Here is a 17,353-nt window from a genome sequence, read left to right on the forward strand (position 1 = left end):
ATCCGTTCACTACCTTTCGGCATCTTTTCTCGTCGTTTTGTTTGTTTTGAAGACAACAAAAACTGCCGCAAACGACGACCATTAAGACCGTTGTAGTGGCTGTTTGAACCAATGCCCTTCTGGCAATAAAAGTAAAGCAACCAAAATGTTGTTTTCTTTACTGTCGTTTCGTCGTTCTTATAGTTTGTAGTCTTTTGACGCTTTCTAAAGATTTTTTTATTGTTTTTTTGTCATTTTTGTCGCTGTTTTGGCTTCTTTTCGTCGTCTTGTTGTCGACTTTCTGACATTTATCGTTTTTTCCGTCGTTTTTGGCATTTTCGTTGATTTTTCGGTAGCTTTTTGACATTTTTGTCGGTCTTTTTAGTGCTGTTTTGGAACCTTTTTGTCATCTTCTCTTCGTTTTTCATTGTCTTTTGTCATCATTTCGCTGTTCTTGTTTGTCTTTTCATCTGTTTCTGCAATTTTATCGTCAACCTGTATAACTACTCATACATATAATCTGGTCCTTGATTCACACTGAATAAAGTCACCTTTTCAAGTATCAAGTAATTTCAATCGTCTATGGTTTAACCAATCCATATCTTTTCATTTGACTATGGTCGTACCGAATCATATAATTCATTCAGCAATGATTGTACCAAACTATTTCCTTCATCTGTGGTCGTACTGAACCATGTACCTCATTCAACAATGACCCTACCAAATCATTTAATTCATATACGGTCGTACGAAATCTTTCAAATTATCTATGGTCGTACCGAACCACATACTTCATCAACAGTGATCGTACCGAATCATTTTCCAATGCTTATTTCTGTATCAGCCACCGAGCCGTGCTGTCTATGTTCAGCTTAATTTAAAACTTAAAGCTTGCATTAAATCCATCAACAGTAGGTAATAGCTGGCAAGGCAAAATTTAGATCTTGAGCCGCGAACGAAGATTTGACGCAATTCCCGTTCCCGTGCTTCATTATTTTTAAATATTTGAAGTGTGGAATTCATAGATTGTTGTAGAGGTATCGAATCGCAGCATATACTTTGACCTAAAATCATTCAAATTTGATATCTTTATACGAAATTAGTCGAAAGGTCCGTAGTACCAATATTAAGGGAAAGGACTGTAGTTCTGCGCCAAGCCTACCTTCGTGTCGTGAGACACAAATCCTTCTACTTTTTTTTTTGGTCTTCGCCTTCGGTTTTCTTCTTTTTCTCTCGCTATCCATTTTTTCTGTTCTGATCACTCTTTTTTTGTTATATTCTTATTCGTTTTCCGTCTTTTCACTTCTCTTTATCCCTTGTTTTCGTTTAAAGTTTTCATCTTTTTCTTATCCCCTTTCCTTATCGTTTTTCGTCTCGCTGTGTCCCGATTTTCCTCTTTTGACTGTGGTTTTCCCGTCGTTTTTGTCACGTTTTTTCGTCATTTTGTCGTTGTTTTTTCTTCACCTTTATCTTTCATCTGTTTTTCCTGTTTTTGTATTTCTGTCTCAGTTTTCAATTTTTTGTCCAATCTTTCTTTTCTGTCCGTTGTTTCCTCTTCCTTTGTAAGTTTTTTGTTTTTTTGTTCGACTTTGTGCTCTTTTTCTGAGTCTTGATTGTTCTATTCCGTTATTTGCCCTTTTTCTTCCAGTTTTTCTCTTTTTCAGGTCCCTTTTTCCTCATCTCCTGTCTCACTTTTTTGTCATGTTCTGTCCCGTTTCGACTTTTTTTTCTTGTTTCGGTCTCGATTTTCGTTTTTGTGTTCAAATTTTCGTTTTCCGTTCTCGTGTTCTTCCTCTTATTAGGTCCTGCGTTTCCTCCTTCTCTGTCATGTTCTGTTTTTCTTTTTATCTCATTTTTCTTCTTATTTTTACTGTTCTTGTTTCTCAATTTTGCTACTCCCGAGTTTACTTCTTTTTTGTTCCTCTTCGTTTATCCCGTTTTTCTTCTGTCTAGTTTTTTCTTTTCCGATCGATTTTTCGTATTTTCTCTTCTCTTTTTTCCTTGTTTTCGTTTATAGTTTTTGTCTTTTTCTTATCCCCTTCCCCTTCTCTTTTTTCGTTTCTCTCTGCCCCGATGTACCGTTTTCCCCATTCCCGTTTTGTCCCATCTTTCTTCTTTTATTTTATTTGGTTTGACCTTTTTTCTATTATTGCTCGATTCCTATCTCTCTGTCTCTCCCTCTCGCTATTCCCTTTTGGTTTATATTGTTTTCTGTTGCGTTTTCTCGGCTTGTTCTCTACTACTTTCTTTTCCATTTTCCCAACCTTTATTACATGATTTTCACTTCTTCCATCACGTCTTCCCTGTGTTATTTTCTTACCTTTGCGCTCTCGTTTTTCTTTCAATCTTTTCATCTCTTTTCAGTTTCGATTTTCTTCTTGTTTTTCTCTTTTCTGTTCCGGTTTTCGTTTTTTTGTTACGTTTTTTAGCATTTTCGGAAGCAGTTTCCCACTTTTATAGTTTCGTTTTTTGTCCCGTTAATAGTTTTTGTTTTCATCTGTTTCTTTTTTGGTGTTAACACCTTTTCTGTCACGTTCGGTTTTTCTTTTTATCCCATTTTTGTTCCGTTTTATTTTTTTCTTATTTACTGTTCATGTTTCTCAATTTTGCTGCTCCCGAGTTTACTTCTTTTTTGTTCCTCTTCGTTATCCGGTTTTTCTACTTTTCTGTCTAGTTTGTCCTTATTTTCCTTTTCATTTTCTACATTTCCTTTCTTTACTTTTTCTTGTTTTCCCGCCTTTTCTTTTTTGTCTTTGTTCTTCCGTTTTTCCTATTTTTTCTCTTTTTTTACCTCATTTCTTTTATTTCTCCGTTTTTGTTGTAATTTTCCTGCGTATTTTTCCTCATTTCTTTTCCCTTTTTCCTTTTTGTTGTTTCCAGTTGTCGTCTTTTTCTAATTCTCCTTCTCAATTTGCGTAGTTTGGAACCGACGTTCCGTTTTTTTTTTGCTTTTCTGTTGGGACATCCACCGTTTTTCTTTTTTTCTGTCACGTCTGTTTTTGGTTCCCTTTTATCCTCTCCTATGCTCTCAGGTTTTTCTTTCTCATGTTTCGTGTCTCATCCTTTTCTCTACAGTTTTACTTTTTCTCTTTGTTTTTTTTTTATTTTCTTCTTTTTTTGATCCATTGGACTTTTCTGACCATTCCTACTTTCCATTCACATTTGTCTCATAGTTCTCCTTTAACCTCTTTTTCCTTTTCGCTTCTCTTGTTTCTTATTCCGTTTCCCCTTCCTTGTCTTTTTCTTTGCCTTTTTTTGTCAAGTCTTCCCTCAAAAGTCAAATCATAAGTTCAAATTAATTACAGTTACATTCCCTCTATTTGTTACGATTTCTCCTTCGTTTTCCTTTTTTTCTGCCCGCTATTTCTCTTTTTTTCTGTCCTGTTTTTCGCCGTTTTCAGATCTGATTTTCCTCACGTTTTTCTCTTTTCCGGTCAGTTTTTCTAGTCATTTGTCTTCCATTGTCAGGCCCGTTTCCTCTTTTTCAGTCTCGTTTTTTTTTTGTTTTTATGTTTGTTCTGTTAACTTCTTTGATTTCATTTTGTTTTCCTTTGTTGCGTTCTTCCACTTATTATGTTCTGATTTTCCTCCTTTTCTGTCACGTTCTGGTTTTCGTTTCCCTTTATTCTCTCCTTTTTTCATTTTTCTGTTCTCGTTTTCCAATTTTCCCGCTCCCGTGTTTTTTTCATTTCTATTCCTTCCATGTTATCCCGTTTTTTCCTTTTTTGTTCCGTTTTTTCTCCTTTTCTACCCAATTTGTCCTCTTTGTTGTTTTTCTAGTTCCCCATTAGTTTTTCTTCGTTAGTCTAAAGTTTTTTCTTTTTCGTTCTTCTTCATTTTCTGAACCAGTCTCCACTTCTTTTGCCGTTTTTCTCTCGTTTTCTTCTCTTTCATTTTTTTCTCTTTTTACATCTCGTTTTATTTCCCATTTTTCTTTCGTTTTTCCCTTTTTTCATGTCAGTTTTTCTCTTTCGCGTTTTTCCTCTCACATGCGGGCCCGTATGTGGCTCTTGAATATGGTACTTACGGTCCTCGGACTGATTCGATGGATGGTGTACGGGAACTGTTGGTTAAATTTATTAACATCAGAAGTCATTCCGAGCCGCGGATCTAATGAGAAAATCGGATTTGCCCCGCACCATGCTTATACCGTCGTCACCACTGACTGCACAGTGGTCCAAAATAGAGATGCCAATACCGGGGGGTATTTCGAAAACCGGCTTTTCGGTATTGATAAATGCAATACCGGTAAAACCGGTAAAAAAACCGGTAAAAATTAATACTTAAAAACAACATTTACAAATTATATGATTTGAAGAAAATCTCTCTATAATCAATGGTACTCGTTCGAAGTGATGATTAGAGCCCGTATATTTGGCTTAGTCCTGCGAACAGGCTGTTCTAACTAAGCAAATTTTTATTCCAGTTTGTACTAGCAACTGATTAAATTCTTTATTTCTCTAGAGTAATTCGTTAATTTTCACTGAAGATTTTCTGAACAGCCTCACTGTATATCGCACATTTCTTGTATTGCGCAATATTCTTAATTAATTGGCGCATTCCAGCATGAAATCGGACCTATTTTGCCCTTTACGTTACGATCAAGAAGCATAGACCGTCGTTCGCAGCTGACAATGTACAAAGTCCTTATTTAACAGATAGTTCTTTACGGAGTTGAAGCTGTGATGTCGCTCACGGTGAAAATATGCGCTCTTGTCGTGTTTGACCAGAAGATGCTGCGGATGATATTTGGCGGAGTACAAACTGAAAGCGGGGAGTGGCGGTAACGTTTCATGAATCACGAGCTGCATATACTTCTTAGAGAGATTGCTATCGTAAGCTGGCTAAAGTCAGTAGGCTACGATGGGTCGGACATATCGCAAGGATGCCAAATGACAAAAGTGACAAAAGCGGTTCTCAACAAGCTCTCCGGCACCCGGTGGGATCGACGTGCAAGATGGCTCGACCAGATCAAAAGCGACTTGTGACTTCTGAGACGTCTGGAAAATTGGCGACGAGTGACCCGAGACGATTGCTTAAAAAGCGCAATGCATTCCGGTTCTATGCTGACAGCGGTGGGATATTTCGGGGCTTTCCCTTTGGAAGAATTACATAATTGAGTTATTATTTGCAGAACCTTCCATCATGAAATATAGTTCGCCCTATAATTTAAAAGTTTTATCAGCGATTCAAGTTTCTTGAGTTGTTATTTGATCATACAAAAAATACCGAAAATACCGGTTTTCGATCGTGGAAAAACCGGTAATTCGGTATTGGAAAATAGCCCGGTAATACCGGTAAAACCGGTTTCGGTAAAACCGGTAAAGCATTCCAAAAGGACGAAAAGCGGAACTTTTTTCCTAGTGTCTTTTGCTTTCATTTTAACATTTATGGTATTCAGGACGTATTGTTCGTATTGATATTCCCCTTAATCTAAAACTTTCAAAAGTTCGTCATTGCTTACTATAATGAAAATAAAAAAAATAACTTTTTTGTGTTAGGAAATATAGATATATTTCTTCGGCAAAGTTGTAAATATTTTAAAAACAAGCAACTTTGCTGAGGAAATAAAATTTCTATCTTTATCGAGTGCTGAACAATAGGGCATATTCTTTAAAACTTCTTTAAAAATTGGTTTCTCATACTTAGCTTTTGTTAGTTGCATTTTACAAGTATACAATGTTCTAGGCAATTATCCAAGCTCTCAAAATACACGTTTTCGCAGAAGACCGCAAATCTCTTGGAGCTTTACCTGCTAAGTTATCGCATATTCAAGCTTTAAATTTCCATGATTTCACGAGCCCATGGGGTAAAATGGGGCAATCGGATTTCTGAAATCAGCACTTTATCTTAAAGCTTAAGTCGAGTGCTATAAACTTGCATGGGTACCGCTTGTCCCTAACCACCCAAATGAGAGTACGGCAAGTATACGTTTTATGTGTTTCGCGTTCGCTAAAGGCTCGATGCATGTCCATTTTTTGTGTTAGTAGATAGACACATGGTTTCTTCGGCAAAGTTATGGAAAATATAAAGGTAAACAACTTTGCTAAAGAAATGACATTTCTATGCCTATCGAGTCGCTTTTGGCTCGCCAAGTTAAAAAAATGAAGCTCAAATAAGCGATAACTTTGTAAGAAAAGGTCTGTGCACCAGGCTAGATAATTTACTTACATTTTCCCAAGAATATGGTTGCTTTTACAGCTTGTACAGTTCGTACTGTAATTGGTCAATTAGCTATATACTCAGGAAAACCGAGTTTTCCTCGATTTTTTTAATGACCCCCTACCGTCGTTTCATTACTTTCCAGTAGGACGTAGTCCTATGTCAAAAAACCTTCCGCGAACCATCGGAGACCGTCATGAAATCTATCCGGGAAACAAGCTGGGAAATGCAGTAGGAGTTAAAAGTGCTTTGAGGTTATGTGTTCTATGGGTGATTCTCACCTCAAAACAAACTCAAATGTTGCACGTTAATTGGTAATCTGCTTTTGATTGATCCTCTGATAAGTCGAAAATTGCAAATGTTTGCATCAGTCAAGCCATCATCATGATCATCATATTTTGGACAGTTAATGACTATGCGTCTCCATTAATCGAAATTCTATGCAGCTGCATGATTATTTACCCGATTCGTTAACAAAAATGGAATACATACGCAAGCTCTCGAATCGGAATGCGTCTGTCACTCGCTCACAAACTCTATACGCTTCATTTGCTTCGAACCGATTCCCCCGCCATGCCAGTACGAAATTAGATCACGCTGCCCGCATGGCGCTCGCTGGCTGTCCTTCGGAATCGTCGTTGTCGTTCGCTCGGTCGTTCGCTTGCCCCAGTCAGTACAGTATAGTACCTACATTAGCAGCAGCGTAGCACTAGCGTAGCGCACCGCGTTCCATTTGTAACGGGCATGATAACAACCTCCTATCAGAGACGGTGCGCCGCGCCGTCACGGGTTTAGCCTGCTTTGCTTGCAAGCAACAATAAAATAAATTGGAAAATAAAACCAACTAAGAAGCTAGCGTTCGGTTTGCGCACACAACCCACAGTATGCTGCGCTGCGGCGCGGCGGCCGAAATAATCAGTCCAATTTATTAACCCCCGCGCACACATAGAGGCAGTATCAAACACACACACGCGTTAGCGTGTGTTGTAATGCTACCAGCACGGCTTACAGACCGATTCGGCTTGTCAGCCGAGCCGAGCAGTGATTCGCTGATTGCTTCGATTGCTTCGGTTGAAGGTTCAAACCATAACAACAATACATGTAGCGAAACAGGGGGCAACAATATGGGAACACGATTGCGTGGTCTTCTCCGACGCTGTACACTTTATGCTTGATGCGTTAATAATATTATGAATTTAATTTAACGATGCCTGAAAATTTCTGAACTTATTTCAATTGATATTAAATTCAGAACTCATTATGCCTGACTGAAAAGGAATGTGGTTTAAGTTTTCAATTTCAATAGGCAAAGGTCTATTAACGTGATCTCTGAATGCTCCAATAGTTGCAGTTGTACATAAAAAAGAATTATTTCATCCACCTAACTTTTTTGAATTGAGAAAAAGCGAAATACAACGTTACTGCGTTGAATTGGAACAAAAGATCCTATGAAACTAAACTTTGAAGGTTGAATTAAATCTAATCTAATTAATAAAAAGTACTATTTACATAAAAATAAAAATTGAACTTACATAAAATTGATTTTACGAGCCAAGTCGAACCTAAAAAAAGGAAAAATAAAAAATTAAACATAGTATTATGAGAATTAAATAAAATAAGTAAAATTTGTCATATAGAATTAATCTTTTGCTGTAAATTTTTTATCTCTAGCTCTAGCTCTAGCTCTAGCTCTAGCTCTAGCTCTAGCTCTAGCTCTAGCTCTAGCTCTAGCTCTAGCTCTAGCTCTAGCTCTAGCTCTAGCTCTAGCTCTAGCTCTAGCTCTAGCTCTAGCTCTAGCTCTAGCTCTAGCTCTAGCTCTAGCTCTAGCTCTAGCTCTAGCTCTAGCTCTAGCTCTAGCTCTAGCTCTAGCTCTAGCTCTAGCTCTAGCTCTAGCTCTAGCTCTAGCTCTAGCTCTAGCTCTAGCTCTAGCTCTAGCTCTAGCTCTAGCTCTAGCTCTAGCTCTAGCTCTAGCTCTAGCTCTAGCTCTAGCTCTAGCTCTAGCTCTAGCTCTAGCTCTAGCTCTAGCTCTAGCTCTAGCTCTAGCTCTAGCTCTAGCTCTAGCTCTAGCTCTAGCTCTAGCTCTAGCTCTAGCTCTAGCTCTAGCTCTAGCTCTAGCTCTAGCTCTAGCTCTAGCTCTAGCTCTAGCTCTAGCTCTAGCTCTAGCTCTAGCTCTAGCTCTAGCTCTAGCTCTAGCTCTAGCTCTAGCTCTAGCTCTAGCTCTAGCTCTAGCTCTAGCTCTAGCTCTAGCTCTAGCTCTAGCTCTAGCTCTAGCTCTAGCTCTAGCTCTAGCTCTAGCTCTAGCTCTAGCTCTAGCTCTAGCTCTAGCTCTAGCTCTAGCTCTAGCTCTAGCTCTAGCTCTAGCTCTAGCTCTAGCTCTAGCTCTAGCTCTAGCTCTAGCTCTAGCTCTAGCTCTAGCTCTAGCTCTAGCTCTAGCTCTAGCTCTAGCTCTAGCTCTAGCTCTAGCTCTAGCTCTAGCTCTAGCTCTAGCTCTAGCTCTAGCTCTAGCTCTAGCTCTAGCTCTAGCTCTAGCTCTAGCTCTAGCTCTAGCTCTAGCTCTAGCTCTAGCTCTAGCTCTAGCTCTAGCTCTAGCTCTAGCTCTAGCTCTAGCTCTAGCTCTAGCTCTAGCTCTAGCTCTAGCTCTAGCTCTAGCTCTAGCTCTAGCTCTAGCTCTAGCTCTAGCTCTAGCTCTAGCTCTAGCTCTAGCTCTAGCTCTAGCTCTAGCTCTAGCTCTAGCTCTAGCTCTAGCTCTAGCTCTAGCTCTAGCTCTAGCTCTAGCTCTAGCTCTAGCTCTAGCTCTAGCTCTAGCTCTAGCTCTAGCTCTAGCTCTAGCTCTAGCTCTAGCTCTAGCTCTAGCTCTAGCTCTAGCTCTAGCTCTAGCTCTAGCTCTAGCTCTAGCTCTAGCTCTAGCTCTAGCTCTAGCTCTAGCTCTAGCTCTAGCTCTAGCTCTAGCTCTAGCTCTAGCTCTAGCTCTAGCTCTAGCTCTAGCTCTAGCTCTAGCTCTAGCTCTAGCTCTAGCTCTAGCTCTAGCTCTAGCTCTAGCTCTAGCTCTAGCTCTAGCTCTAGCTCTAGCTCTAGCTCTAGCTCTAGCTCTAGCTCTAGCTCTAGCTCTAGCTCTAGCTCTAGCTCTAGCTCTAGCTCTAGCTCTAGCTCTAGCTCTAGCTCTAGCTCTAGCTCTAGCTCTAGCTCTAGCTCTAGCTCTAGCTCTAGCTCTAGCTCTAGCTCTAGCTCTAGCTCTAGCTCTAGCTCTAGCTCTAGCTCTAGCTCTAGCTCTAGCTCTAGCTCTAGCTCTAGCTCTAGCTCTAGCTCTAGCTCTAGCTCTAGCTCTAGCTCTAGCTCTAGCTCTAGCTCTAGCTCTATCTATCTATCTATCTATCTATCTATCTATCTATCTATCTATCTATCTATCTATCTATCTATCTATCTATCTATCTATCTATCTATCTATCTATCTATCTATCTATCTATCTATCTATCTATCTATCTATCTATCTATCTATCTATCTATCTATCTATCTATCTATCTATCTATCTATCTATCTATCTATCTATCTATCTATCTATCTATCTATCTATCTATCTATCTATCTATCTATCTATCTATCTATCTATCTATCTATCTATCTATCTATCTATCTATCTATCTATCTATCTATCTATCTATCTATCTATCTATCTATCTATCTATCTATCTATCTATCTATCTATCTATCTATCTATCTATCTATCTATCTATCTATCTATCTATCTATCTATCTATCTATCTATCTATCTATCTATCTATCTATCTATCTATCTATCTATCTATCTATCTATCTATCTATCTATCTATCTATCTATCTATCTATCTATCTATCTATCTATCTATCTATCTATCTATCTATCTATCTATCTATCTATCTATCTATCTATCTATCTATCTATCTATCTATCTATCTATCTATCTATCTATCTATCTATCTATCTATCTATCTATCTATCTATCTATCTATCTATCTATCTATCTATCTATCTATCTATCTATCTATCTATCTATCTATCTATCTATCTATCTATCTATCTATCTATCTATCTATCTATCTATCTATCTATCTATCTATCTATCTATCTATCTATCTATCTATCTATCTATCTATCTATCTATCTATCTATCTATCTATCTATCTATCTATCTATCTATCTATCTATCTATCTATCTATCTATCTATCTATCTATCTATCTATCTATCTATCTATCTATCTATCTATCTATCTATCTATCTATCTATCTATCTATCTATCTATCTATCTATCTATCTATCTATCTATCTATCTATCTATCTATCTATCTATCTATCTATCTATCTATCTATCTATCTATCTATCTATCTATCTATCTATCTATCTATCTATCTATCTATCTATCTATCTATCTATCTATCTATCTATCTATCTATCTTTCAATTTATGGATCACTAGCTGACCCGACAAACTTCGTATTGCTACAAATTAAACAGTGTTGTACATAACGAATCTGAATCTCGGATAATCTTTATCACAATCTCAAGTTTTGCCAGGTACTGAAGAGTTCAACCTTAGATGATTCATTTTGGTAGTCACTTCTGAAAGCGGGGGTAGTTCAATATACAAATTTGCAATTTTCTCTAACTGTACAATAGAAAACAACTCCCCCCATTGCTTAGCCAGATAAACTGAAACGGATAGCATTTTGAATATTCACCGTGATTGTATAGCATTTCGTCGAATACCGTTTTTCGGAAAGTCAATTCTCGGTTGACCGAAACGCGGAATGCCATTCGCGAAAAATCTTACGCGGAATGTACCATTTCACGAAAAATTGACACGACATGTAAATTGTTCAGTTTCGTTCAGTAGTTTGGTTGTTTTAGAATTTGAAATCTTTCATTCCAACGTTACACTTCTATTTTCGTTTTCACAAAGTGCTACCCAGTCCTACGTCAAAATTCAACATGAAAACTGAAAACATATAAATTAAAAAACAGAAATCAGAAATCAAAAACCAAAGACCGAATCACGAAAATCGAAAATCGAAGATCAAAAATCAAAAATTAAAAATCTAGCACTAAAAATCCAAACGCAAAATTCAAGAATCAAGGATGAAGAACCAGGAATCAACAATCGAAATCGGAAGGTCAAAACAGAAGGTCAAATGAAATATTTGTAATGGCCTTAAGAATTAAGCATTAAAAAATTAAAGATTAGATGTTGGAAAGTACACGACTGAAATGTATTTTAAACTTCCTAATGCATTAGAGAAAAGTTACACATTATGCATTGGGGTCGAAAACGACCCAAGTTTTCAACTTGCTCTCATTCATTCATTTTCAATCCGAGTCTCGTTTTTTAAAACAGTAAAAGAAATAAATAGTTCAAAATAATGGACACAGTGGTCAGGGTACCCAACAGAAGAGGGAACCTTGGCTCAGTATCGCTAACAAGATCTCGTCAGTCCGTTTCCCTCCGTCATTGTCTTCTTGACGGATTGAACCATTCGTTCCCAGTTACCGCCCATCTGCGGCGATGCGGTAGCATCGAATTGCTACTTCGTTTCGACACTGATTACTCTACTAGCGTCACATTCTCTTATTACAATGCGTTTACCAACATAATGGGCGTTAATTTGTAAGGAACGTTAGATTCTATTATTGTAGTGCTAGGCGCGTCTCCCTTTTTCTACTGTGCAACTTTGTTGTTTCATCTGGGAAACTCTTACGTAGCGCTAGCTTTTAAGGAAAATTCAGCTTGTCTTAATTCGTTTCGATCCATCCAGCCAGTCAACAGACGAAATCAACGAGGTTCACTTTGAGCAAAGTAACAACTTATTTTCGCTTAAAAAGGGGGTAATTTTCTGGTCAAATTTTTAACTAACTGCACAATTTCCTAATAGTTATAAATTTTAAGAAACATTGTCGGTTTAATTTTGCATAAAAATTCTCAAAATTACGTTCAGAATGCATTTGCTGTCAGAAAGTGGCAGCAGAACAAAAGCAAGTTCTAGTCAAACTTACCAGAAATGTGGCTCAAATCGAATCGAAAGTAAAGAAGAGGGTTGATTTGAGAAGTTTCAAGGCACTGAACCGTAACGAGAAAGCAATCCTGGGGGCCAAAATAGGCGTTCAAAATACGATTGCGTCGTTATGGGCGATGAGAAACCAACTGCAAGGCCGTTTTCGGATAAATTGCTGGACCCTCATCTCATCTCATTCGATCGGTAGAGTATCCCTGGAAGACTGCAACATTTATACGAGGTCAAAGTTACAATAACCTCGAAAGAAACCTAAAATCTACTCATCTTATTATAGGTAGATTAAGGACCAAGGTAAACTTGTGTTGACACCCGGCGTCTTTGGGAACTGACGTCCAGAGAAAAACGATTCCATCTGACTTTTTGCCTGTTACTGTGCGTTTCGAATGAACTCTTATCAGCGTTGTCCTATTGTTAGCAACTGATAGCTGCAAACGGCATAGGTAAGATGAGCCCGTACAAATGAGGTTAGGAAGAAACAATATTCAAATACTTTACGCGTGGATTTTGACTCTTCACGCAATGAATTTCCTCATTTTCTACCATTTTAATTTCTCTGATAGTGTTTTTTTCTGTATCGTACTGTAGATATCGAGTTTTGAATATTTAAATCATTTTAATAACTATACATATATTACTGTTGAATGCTTCCGACATTTGTGCGGCTCAGCAAAATACAACGCATTTACTAGCCGACTCACGCCCACTGTTGGTTTCACAAATATTGCACAATCGAAATGATATTTTTATCATTCTTTCTATTAACAGGTAATCAAAAACTTGTTAAATAAAACAGAATTCACCCGGAATAAATAAATTAGACTCAAAAAAAAAACAACAAATCTCTACTAATGACGATGAAACCAACCACATCCAAGCAATCGTGGTCGATGATAAGCTCTCCGAGCCACATGGTCAAATGTGTTTGTATGCAAAGCTTTACAGCAACAACAACAACAAAACGACGCTCACTCTGACAGCTCATGATAAGAATAATTTAATGCTGCGAGTGTGAACACACTTTAGCATCACACTCGACTCTCGGCGTCGAGACGCGCACGTTGAGTGGAGGTGCGGAGGTGGAAATGTCAAGCAAAAGGCAGAACACCTTGATAGGCGAATGTGGAGCATCACTTTTGAGTTCGCTCGAATTGCTACTCAAAAAGGAACTAACAACATCGCGAAGAGGCAGAGATTAGGAAGATAATGATCAAGTTTCCTTCTACCGCGTGTGTGTTGATTGTATAAGTAAGTATGAATAGAAACAGACTGGCATGGGTTGTAAATAACGTCAATAATTTGCTGCGGATCACTGCCATCATGCAGAGGTACGCTCGTTTTGCGACGAGCGATGAGTGCTATGCAAAAAATCCACCGTAAAATGTCGTGTCATTTGGCATAGTGTTTTAAATTTTATGAGCACGCAAACGAAATTTTCAAATACCAAAACAGTAATTATTGGCGTGGTTTAGAGTTTTTCTTGGTAAGCTTGTGACAATCTCAGCAGGCGATATGTCGCTGCTCATTACACGATGTTCTCCATTTTTGGTGACGCAGCAGCACGTGAGAACGAACGAGTAAAGCATCCCAAAAACCCAGCAGCGTCGACCAAGGTTTAGCAGCACAGTTCGCGTTCGCGGCCTTGCCGGTCGCACACGCGAAACGATTTTTCGAAAAGTAAAGATAACAAACTGGGAAGCTAAATCAGAGCAAAGAAGTACTAATTGCCGGGTCAGACATCCATCGGCCAGTTGCGCTGCGCTGGATGGGTTTATTTGAGTTGCTCATTATCACGCCACGGCTAACATGAACCACTTTTGGGCAGATCTGCCGCGGAACCGGTCCGGTTTGTCCCGTGGCACAGCGGGAGGCTAAATAAAGCTTATATTTACCGAACTGTCGAGGTGAAGTGCAATTGCAACTCGCACCGACTAGTATGTATAAATAGCAGATTTAGCAACAATGTGTTGAACGATTTGACATCGAAATGTCACGGGTTCAGTTGATTTGACAACACTGCTCTACTGACAGAATAGATGACAGACGAAGCATATTTATGTCAAGTGTTTGAACTAATTTCCTCGCTCCTTTATTATTCAGCAAAAATTTTACTTCCGACATCGCTTCAATTCAGTTATTTAGCGCAAACTTAAGAGTGGAGGAACAGTGTACTAAACAAAAATGTACGACTGGCCTTAAGCTGACTCGTTTTTTTGACACGAAAAACAATCAGATAAAATCACACAACTAATTTAAGCGTAAACCAAAACAAAATACCAACCGTAAATCCACCTAACAGTGAATGTATGACTTCCTCGCATTGATGCGAGAGGTACAAATACAAATATCCAAAAATCTCAAATTTTAAAAAATTTTAGCCTTTCCTCGGAGAGGAAGGCGCGAAAATCCGGCCCACCTTTTCAATATTTCGTAGTAAGCAGCGTCCGGACACATACCCATCACGGACGCCTTCGGCGCGGTGTTCGGAATGTATCGTGTACGTATTTTTATCACCGGGTTTAGTTTAGTTGCGGAGGGTGGACCGGTCAAACCCGGCAGCTCACTTGACACTTGTCGGGCCATTATTTTCGGCGGATGGGCGGATAAACGCTCGTCTAATGATGGAAAGAAGAGAGTTGATAATGACCGACCGATGCCGCCGGGCCCGGTCGTGCCGCATCGCACCACGTCGGCCGGCCGGCCGGCCCGGGTGATGATGATGAACGTGATGTGTTGTACATAGCAATTCCCGGTGCGCGAATGGGTCGAAGAAACCCCGTGCAGAATGCAGTTTGTTGGGTTCGAATTTCGAATAGGACTTTTATCTACTGATTGTATTTGATTTTATTTTCAAACATTTTCGATGGATTTTTGTGTTATTCTTCCAGGTTTATGTATTGAATAAATATCTGATGCTGCTAGAAGGAAGACAACCATGCATCTCCTTTTTCCATCCATTCGATGGAGGTGCATTATCTCTGTCACATATAAAACATGCATGCACGGTTGTAACTTGCTGAGTTACTAACTCGTTTCCGGATAACGAGGTGAGGTTTCTACTGGGTGTTGATTTTCCGTACACCGAATTTCTCCGCAGATATTTGTCTAGTTGAAGTTCGGGAAAAATCCGAAGTATTTTCGTTTGTCTTTCTTCGTGCATATTCATAGTTCCTAATACAATTTTGATAGCGTGACAGAACTTCAAAATCTAGTAGTAAAGGAACGAATAAGGCTATTCTTTACAACCAATTTACTGGAATTTTTGACCTATTTGCGATAGTCAGCTTTTACGTGACAAAATCTAATAGACTTTACGTGACAAAAGCCTTCCAAAAAAGCGATAGAAAGATGACTAAAATACGAAGAAAAGACACCAAAAAGCAGCAAAAGGACGACGTACGGACGGCAAAAATGCGATAAAAAGATGACAAAATAGCAAAAATACGATGAAAAGTTCTCGAAAAGACAACGAGAGATAATAAAAATACGACGAAAAACAGCAATGAAAATACACGACAAAAAATGCCAAGAGAGAAGAACGCTTAAAAACCGACAAAACATGCAAAAAACTCGACGGGAAGATAAGTGAAAGGCAATAAAAAGACAACACTTTGGTTGCCTTGACAACAACCAGGACGACGAAAAAATGGCAAAACAGTGACGACAAAAAACTTTCACAACATCGACCCAAAGCCGTAAAACTCCCATTGAAAAGTTACCTACAAGTCGTCAGAAAACCGCCAAAAAGGCATAAAAATATCGAAAAAATTGTTACAAAATCATTCAAAAATCGTCAGAACCGTCTTCAGAAAGACGCCAACAGCCAATTATCAAACAGAGGTCGAAAAGACATCAAAAAGTCGTAACAAAATCATTAAAAAGTCGTTTGGAACTCGAAAGGAAGTTGCCAGAAAGTCACCAAAAAGTTGTCAGAAAATCGTAAAAAAGTCGTCAAAAAAAATCGTGAAAAAGTTGTCAAAAAGATATCAGAAAGTCGGTAAAGCGCCTTCTAAAAGTCGTCAGAAAAGTGGTCCAAACGACATTACAAAACGTTGCCAGATGATCGCTTTCAAATCGTCAGTAAATCCATAAAACAACATCAAAAACACGGTAAAAAGTCGCCGAAAACTCGTAAAAGGGTCATCAAATAATCATAAAAGAAAATCGTCAAAAAGTCGTCAGATTGTACTTAGAAAGTCGACAAAGAGTTGACATAAAATCGCCAAAAAGTCACTAGAAAGTCGTGAAAAAGACGTCAGAAATTCGTCATAAATTCTACCAAGAGTCTTCCGATTTTCGACAAAAATTCGTCAGAAACTCACCAAAAAGTAGTCAGAAAGTCGTCGTAAAGTCATAAATAAGTCGTCAATTAATCATCAGAAAGTCGTTAGAATGACTTTAGAAGGTCGACACAAAGTCTCCAAAACGTAATTATAAAGTTATCAAAAAGTCGTAAATAAGTTGACGACAAAAAACTTTCACAAAATTGACACAAAGTCGTCAAACAGTCATTAAAAAATAGCCCTCAAGTCGTCAGACCGATAAACCGTCAGAAAGTGATCAAAAAATCGTCAGGAAGTCTTCAGAAAGTCGTCGGCGAATTATCAAACAGAGATTGAAAGACCATCAAAAAGTCATAATAAAATCATTAAAAAGTCGTTCGGAATTCGTAAGAAAGTTGTCAGAAAGTCGCTAGAAAGTCGTCAAAAAGTTGTCCGAAAATCGATAAAACGCCTTAAAAAAGTCGTTAGATAAGTGGTCCAAACGACATTACAAAACGTTGCCAGATGATCGCCTTAAAATCGTCAGTAAATGCTTAGAAAATCATCAAAAACACGGCAGAAAATAACGTTGAAAAATCGTAAAAAGGTCATCAATCAATCATAAAAGAAAATAGTCAAAAAGTCGTCAGATTGTCCTCAGAAAGTCGACAAAGAGTTGACATAAAATCGTGAAAAAGTCACTAGAAAGTCGTGCAAAAGACGTCACATATTCGTCGTAAAGTCTACAAAGAGCCTTCCGAATGTTGTCAAAAATTCGTCAGAAGCTCAACAAAAAGTCGTCAGAAGATCGTCAAAAAATCGTACAAATGTTGTCAAAAAGTTATCGATAAAAAGCCTTCAAGAAGTCGTCAGAGTCGCCAAAAAGTAGTCTTAAAGTTATTTCAAA

The 17,353-nt window shown here is 38.3% G+C and overlaps 1 protein-coding gene across 1 annotated transcript in view; it reads right to left on the reverse strand.

Moving 5' to 3' along the window:
* Positions 1 to 17,353, reverse strand: part of LOC128743373 (uncharacterized) — a 146,225-nt gene that overhangs the window by 79,602 nt on the left and 49,270 nt on the right. The window contains exon 3 of the mRNA XM_053839931.1: positions 7,674 to 7,703. The gene's annotated coding sequence lies outside the window, so the exon portion shown is untranslated. The remainder of the gene's footprint in view (positions 1 to 7,673; positions 7,704 to 17,353) is intronic.

The sequence above is a fragment of the Sabethes cyaneus genome, chromosome 3, assembly GCF_943734655.1.
Source record: "Sabethes cyaneus chromosome 3, idSabCyanKW18_F2, whole genome shotgun sequence".
Classification (NCBI taxonomy): Eukaryota; Metazoa; Arthropoda; class Insecta; order Diptera; family Culicidae; genus Sabethes; species Sabethes cyaneus.